We start from the raw sequence: 7,911 nt of genomic DNA, 5'->3' as shown, positions 1-7,911 counted from the left end.
CATCCATATCAAGTCCATAAGTCCAACATTATCCCATATGTTCAATACCAACCTATAAATTCCTGTTCAAACTCAAAAGGCATGCAGTGATGCAGCACAATCACAAACGAGTGATTGGAAAGTTGTGTTGATCCGGTGGTGGCAGAGCCATCTTTGCACTGGTGTGGGTCTCCACATGGCTTCATCAGCTGCAGGACTCTAACATAGATCCATGTGTCTTGTCCACAGGAATGTCTTGCAGGGAGTGAGAGTGTGTCCTGCCTCCAGTAAGCTATTTATCTCCTTAACAGACTAAACTATACCCCATTCACTCTTAAGTCTCAAATTGACAACAGATTATGCAACTACTACATCATCCTTTTATCTCCAGCTTCATTGCATGTTGTTACTAAAGGGACATCTGAGTGAAATCTATGTGTTTAAATTTACTCATGCTTGACTTGTGCCCCACCATGTGGTCTATTTTTGAATAAGAGCCATGTGCACTTGAAAAGAAGGTGAAATTCTTTGCATTTGGGTGAGAGCTCTATAAATGTTTATTAGGTTGAGTCATCTAATTATGGTGTTCGGCGCTGCATTTTCCTTGTTGAGTTTATTCCCTGGTGAACTAACTTTCTCTGATAGCAGTGTATTAAATTCAGCTATTATGATTGTGAGTCTCTGATTTCTGTATTCATTTTTTGAAAAAATTGTTCATCAAATTTCACAGGTTTCTCTAGGTACCTGTCCTTATTATGCTAACTGGTTCTTGATCTACTTGTCCTTTTAGCATTATATAGTGACCATCCTTATCTCTTGATATAGTTTGCACATTGAAATTGATTTTGTCCAAGAGTAGGATTGCACCCATGCTTTTTGTGGTTGCCATTGCTTGTTATATTTTTTTGCCAGCCTCTTATTCTTAGTGTATTTTTGTCTGAGAGCTGAAGGCAACAGAGAGTTCGGTATGTTTTCTGAGACAGACTTTGAGTCTTTTTCTTTTAATGGGCAAATTCAGACTTATCACAACCAACTCTAGATTCATTGTTGTCATCCAGGAACTTTTGTGTTAGATGTTTTCCTGTCTACCCACGTAACATTGTGATGAGTGTATGGGCGGGTATGGGGCGGGGGCTTCATTCTTGCCTTATCCTCCCCATTAAGACAATGTTTTCTTAGTGGTTGTTGTGGCACATTGACTTCCACAAAGGGTTGCACTATGTGGTGGTTTTCTATTTGTAGTTGGTGAATGCTGAAATTTGAACAAAGAGAGTCAGCAAGGATTTTTTGCAAGGTTGGGTGTCTTATAATTTACTCCTTGAGTTTTTCCTTGTCAAGAAAGAGTGGTACCTCTCCATCTATCTTGATGGACAGTTTGACAGAATAGAGGATTCTTGGATTTGTATTGTTCTCTTTCAAGTTTATGAAGATTTTATTCCACTCTGTCCTCCTACTCATGGTATCTGCTGGTAGGTCCAAACATATTCTTACCTGTGTAGCATTGTATGTGACTTCCTTTTTTCCTCTAGCTGATCTTTTGAGTTTTTCCTTTTCTGCAAAATAAGTTAACTACTATGTGCCTTTGTGATTTCTTCCTTGGGATTAGTCTAATTTCTGTCCTCTCTGATTCCTGTGTGATTGTCTGATTCTCATTCATTATGTTGGGGACATTTTCTTCCTGGGATTCCCTTGCTACTTTAGCTGTTGATTTTAATGTTGTGTCTTGGTCTGATATCCCTATTATTTGAATATTGTTTCTATTCATAGCATCTGTCATTTATCTCGGGTTTTCTTCACCCTCCTTGATAGCCTTATTTGACGGTCTTTCTTGTTTTTTGAAGTCTGCCCGGGTGTCTTCCAGATCACTGCTGTGATTCTCTGCCTCTTCTATTCTTTTGGTGAGGTCTTTTATCTTGTTCTTTGCTTCTGTTGCATCGCCCCTGAACTCTTGTATGTCCTTTTGGTGCGTGGACTTCATCCATCCATCATGGACATCATCTCCTCAGTTGTTATTTCTGTGTTCTGTATTGCTTCCATCATAATCTGTATGACTCCAAGAAGCATTGTGAGGATTTATTTTTGTGACACACCAATGACTGGGTTTTCTATAAGTGCTGTTGGGTTTAGTACTACCTTTAATGTTGCATTTTGTTTCTCTTGTTTTCTTGTCAAGAGTGCTGCAGAGGTAGATTGCTGTTTGCATGTCCTTTTGGTGGAACTTGGCATGTTCCCAAGAGACATTGGGGCCCTCAGTGTTCTCTCTGTGGGGCTGGCTAGTGTGATTTTTGCAGATGGCCTGCCTGTGTCCTACTATGTTTTGGTATCAGGCTACTACATAAGGGAGGTTGCACAGCAATTTGGTGGCTGGCAGCAGTGGGGATGCTCAGAAGGTGGCCTGTGGCCAGCGCCTGTGGGTATGATTCTGGACCAGGCCAGGACATGCGTAGACTGGCCAGAAAACCACAAATCTGGGCCAGAAACCTTGTCTTCACAAAGATATCGGGGAAATCCTCGGGGTCAGTTAGCCCCCGGCAGAGAATCTGCAGAACCATGGCACTGCAGCAAGAAAGCCCAGTGGTAGGGTGAGCTGGTGGAGAAGCTGCTCTGTCATGGGATTACCACCTGTAGGCTTCCAGGGACAGAAGTAACCCAGTGGAGTAACTGCAGGGACGCAGCTACAGCATGGGAAATCTTTGGGGCTGGAGATGGCCTGGCAGAGAAGCCACTAGTCTGGGGTGGACTCACCAGAGAGCTGCAGGGTTCAGGTCAGCCTTGCAGGACAATCTCCACAGGATGGCAGATGAGGCATGACTGTGTCATTAGGAGCCACAGTTACTCACTGTGGAGGGATACAGTTGCAGCCTACAGGGTCATGGTTGGATTCTGTGTACTTATTGAAATGTTCTGTTCATGGCTGTTGGAGCCATACATGGATAGCTGGCAGACACTGGACACAATGGCATGGGCCACAGTTCATAGGTAAGTAAAATCAGGGCTCAAGCACTTGAGCTATGTATGAGTGACAGGGATGACTTTGGGTTCCAACTGTAGTTGGTATGGCCATGGGCTGAAGGTGTGTGGGGGTCTGTTTGCTGCAGGGTTTGCCTCATGCAGACTGTGAACAGCATCTAGTCATGGTACCAGGCATGACAGTGGGGTGCCACATGGTGAAAGGGTCTGCATGCAGCGGTGTGTATCATGGGTGAACTTTAGGCAGATCCTCAGGCTCCGGAATGTTGTTAGCTTGTAGGGAAAGGTCACCTGCCTCGCCAAGGGAATAATGTGGATTGCTACAGGAATTAATGCACTTAACTGAATGACCCACTTGGTCTCCTTATTGGTGAATTTATTGATTGCCACCGAGATCTCGATGCAAGCTGCTTACCGGGATGCCATCTTTCTGGAATTCCTCTGTCCCTATTTTTCAGTGATTGCCATCACATCTCTGGAATTTGCATTAAAGTATTTATTCCATTTTGAGTATCTTTTGTATATGAAATAAGGAATGTATATTATTTCATTCATCTTCACATGGAGATTCAAATTTGCCACAATGACATTATCTTTTGATGAAATTACCTCTTCCCTATTTACTTCTTTTTGTAACCATGTTGAAGATCAGCTATAGAGAAGTGAACAGATTTATTTCTGGGTTTTCTAATGTGTTCCAGTAGTTTAATTATCTATCATTGTACCAGTACTAGACTGTTTCAAAGACTATGAATAAGAAGTTTTGAGGTTAGAAAGTGAGAGGCCACTTGCTTTATTCCTTTTCTTAAGAAGGTATTTGCTTATCTTGTGACTCTTCACTCACCAAATAAAGTTATTAATTAGTTTTTCCACATTTTAAATAACAACTTGGGAATCTGGATAAGGATTGCATTTTGTTCATAGAATTTGAAAATTCCCTTTCTTTTTTAGGCTATGCATAGTTTGCTATGGTCAACACATCAAATGGCTTGATGTAGTAAATAATACACAAGTAAACATGTTTCTGTTGTTCTCTACTTCTAGCCTATATTCATATGACTTCAGAAATGATATCTCTTGTTAAAGTCCTCCTCTGCATGTGATCTGCACCTCCAGCAGCTCACTGCTGCAACCATTGTTTGGTGATATTCAGCAAAACTTCATTTGCATATGAGATCAATTATATTTTTCCATAATTTGAGCATGTTGTCAGGTCTATTCTCTTTAGAATGGCTACAAATATGGATCTCTTCCAGCCAGTGGGCCAGATAGTTGTCTTCCAAATTTCCTGGCTATAGTCGAGTAAGTGCCATCAGTACTTCATTAGCTTGTTGAAATATTTCATCAATTCTTGAATTCTTGTTTTTAGTTAATGGTTCAGTGCAACTTGAACAGTTCTTGCATATGCTACCTCCTCAAAGAGTAGAACATTGTCTGGTTATTTTTAGTAGAAAGACTCTATGTATTATTTCCATTATTCTAATGAAACAACTGTCAAGAAATTTGGTAACTCTCCTTTTCAAGATCTCTTTGGTATATTGAAAATTAAGGATGCTTCTTTGAGGACAAAGGTTCACTTGCCCCAAGCCATGGTAATTTCAATGCTCCACTTCCATGTAAAATTAATACATTGAATAATGAGCACCGAGGAAGAATTGATACCATTGAAATTTTGGCATTGCTAAAGAATATTGTGGGTACTACAGAGGGTTAAAAGGACCAAAAAAATCTATCTTGGAAGAAGTATGCCCAGAGTACATCTTAGAAGTAAGGCTGGTGAGTCATTGTTTTACATAATTTGTACATGTTATCATGAAAGACCAATCTTTTCAGGAGGCTTTTATGCTTGGTAAAATAGAGGGAGAGTCCCCCAAAAAAGAATCTCTTCAAGGAGACAGGCTGTTACAGTGACTAAGAAAGGGCTCAAGCACAGGAACAATTATGAGGCTGGCACAGGGCAGGTCATTGTTTGTTCTGTTGTGCACAGGGAGGATCAGTATAAGTCAGAACTTGCTTGATGACATCTAACAGCAAGGACAATCAGTGTTACCCATGGCATGTGCAAAAGGACAAAATGATCTGCTGTTCCACATTCCTTCACGATCAGTGCTATTTATTGCCCATTATTGTGACTACTGGGTGTTCTAAATGCCTTCAAAAACAGCTTCCCACATTCAATACTATATCAAACAATTTCTATTCTGATCCATGGATTTTAATTGACTGATTAAAAAAAAAAGCCAAAGTATGTGCTGAATCTATCTTCATCTGATTTCACAAGAAGGAAAGAGATTCATACTGAACCTCAGGTCAAGGCCAATTAATTTAAGACTGAGACCAGATATATCATCACCCTCCAAATTTCCTTCAAAATTCTGACTCCAGCCATCTTTCCCATGGTAATATACTCTTTGTGCTGGATTCTATAAATCACTGTGTGCTATTAGCCACACAGAACTCAAAGATCATATTCAAATTATAGGATTTAGTATAGAAGTAAAGACCTTCAATTAGAATCAGAAAAATTTTGGATATCATTCTGTGGTCAGGACAGACCATAGGCATATTTACTCTCATTCTTAGTCTCTCAGCCACACAATTTATTGGCATCTCCTCTGCTTAGGCAATGCTATAATTATCTTTTAGTTATTTAGATAAATATCCAAAGTCACATCATTCTACCCTAACACTCATCCTGAAGGTTCTTAGCTTAAGCCTTGAGGGTCAGCAAACCTAACTTTGCAATTAAGTTCCTGGAGGGACTCTGCTCCAAGAGAGCATGCCTAGCTGCTCAAGGAACTCAGCTTTACTCACTTCATGGAAATACCACCAGTCTCCCTTATGTCTAGTTCATGGTGATGTTGCTATTACTCTCCTGCCTCTGTTATTCCAATTCCCTAGTTTCACAGTTTTCTGTCTTTGGATCCAGGAATTCTACTGCACAGGGACTTCAGGATCCAAAGGAAACACTTCCCTAATTTGATTAAAATCAAGAAAGCATCCCATACAGACATAGAGTGGTAGGTCCATTCCTGCTTGTGGTCATGGGTTAGAGGCTAAACTGGTGACCCTTTCGAACTTACCCAGTTTCTGGTGCTGACAGAAGTAGGAAGCCAGAAGACAACCCATAATCCCAGCAAATAAAACATGGGGTGGGGAAAGCCCAGGCTGCTGGAGGCAGGGTCCAGTTTATGGTGGATTCAAAGCAAGCAACATGGCTGGCCAGGCCTGGCAGGTTATATCGTGAGCCACCAGCCTAAATTCCAAGGAAGCATATGTAAAATCCAGACCACAGAGAAGAAGATGAAAGAGGAAGAGATAGATGAGTAAGAGACGTAAAAGTGAAGACCTCTCTTTTATGGATGTAAAATGGGCTGTTCCCACAAAGACACATCACCAGGCAGCTGAGACTTGAGTGAGAGGTTATGCTTCATACCTATCTTCTTTCAGCCACAGCCAACTTGACACAAAACCAAATTATTCCATAAATCCTGAAAATAAAACAACTTTGCTGTGAAATAGAATCTGATTCATAGAAACTTTATAAGAAAGAGTAGAATTGCCACAATGAGCTGCCAGTGATGTTAAACTTTATAGAAGCAGGCTAGAATTTCTACAGTGAAGAAGCTGACGGATTTTAACCACCAACCTCAGGGGCTAGCAGTTGAACATTCAACGACTGTACCGAATGTATTCCTTTCTCTGATACGAGGAGGTGTTAACATTACTCTAGTCCAGTCTATAACACACAGATAAAGAAAAGTGAAGCCTAGCGTGACTGTATCTCGTTCGAGCCATCTACTTAACTTGGCAAGGTGCACAGGCATGGCGTACATGTTTACTGTTTCTAATTGACATCTCATAAAATGTTTTCGGAGTCTCAATTATGTATAACATACAGGGCATAGTGTATAAACCTCAGCACTGTTTCTAATTTCATGGTAAGGAACATCATGAATCAAATACTTACCTGGAAATGGATCGAGTCCTCACATTCACACTTCTCAATTCTGGTGGTCACTTGTCTAAGGACAACTCTATTAGACCTTAGCCAGAAACATCATTTATTATTTTAAGATAACAAATTACAGAACATCATCGTTCAGATAAAATGCCATGTTTGCTCTTCACTTGTCCTAGACAACAGGGTCAAGATCAGATAAAAAGGTACTATAGAGTCAGGACAAGAAGTGAAGTTTTGATCTACACTACACTATATGGATGCTGCTGGGAGACGTGATGTTGAGTTAAATAGTTCCATCCAAAAGGACAGACATAATGCGATATGGCTTATCTAGAAAGACAAATACCTCGGGGCATGAGAGAATGGTGTATTTCTGTGGGTGTGAATGTGTGTATGAGAGAAGTTTAATGGTGGTGGTAGTATAGTAATATTATAGATAGTGTTGCAAAATTTATTAATATAATTGGTGTCAACAAATTGTACACCTGTAATAATTGAATTGGCAAAAGTTATGTGACAGATACTTTTATTAAAATGTTTAAGAAAGAATAGGCTGAAGCTATTTATATAACAAATGAAAACTTCATAATATTTTTCTAATGTTTCCTGGATTTGAATATTCAATTTACCTATATATATAGTGACAAAATGAGCCTTAGACTGTAAACTAATTAATATTGTTGTATTATTTAAAACAGGTTTGAGTTTAGACACATAAAAGACTAAACATTTTTAATTATTTGAAAATATTAAGAATTCAACATTTGTTGCTGGTCAGACTACTGACAGGGCAATTAACAACCTAGCAGGGCTTAAGTAACCTAACATCTCAATTGCTTAATTTCTAAAAGAGGAATGATGAAAAAAATAATAACATTGTAATATTGTCATGTTTTTGATATATTCCTCTGAGTCAATTTCAATTCATAGTGACACATGTATAACAGAACAGCTCACTGTCCAGTCCAGGACCATCCTCACACTCACCCTCGTGTTTG

Source organism: Tenrec ecaudatus, chromosome 3 (assembly GCF_050624435.1).
Source record: "Tenrec ecaudatus isolate mTenEca1 chromosome 3, mTenEca1.hap1, whole genome shotgun sequence".
Lineage (NCBI taxonomy): Eukaryota > Metazoa > Chordata > Mammalia > Afrosoricida > Tenrecidae > Tenrec > Tenrec ecaudatus.
Note: the sequence above shows the minus strand (reverse complement) of the source record.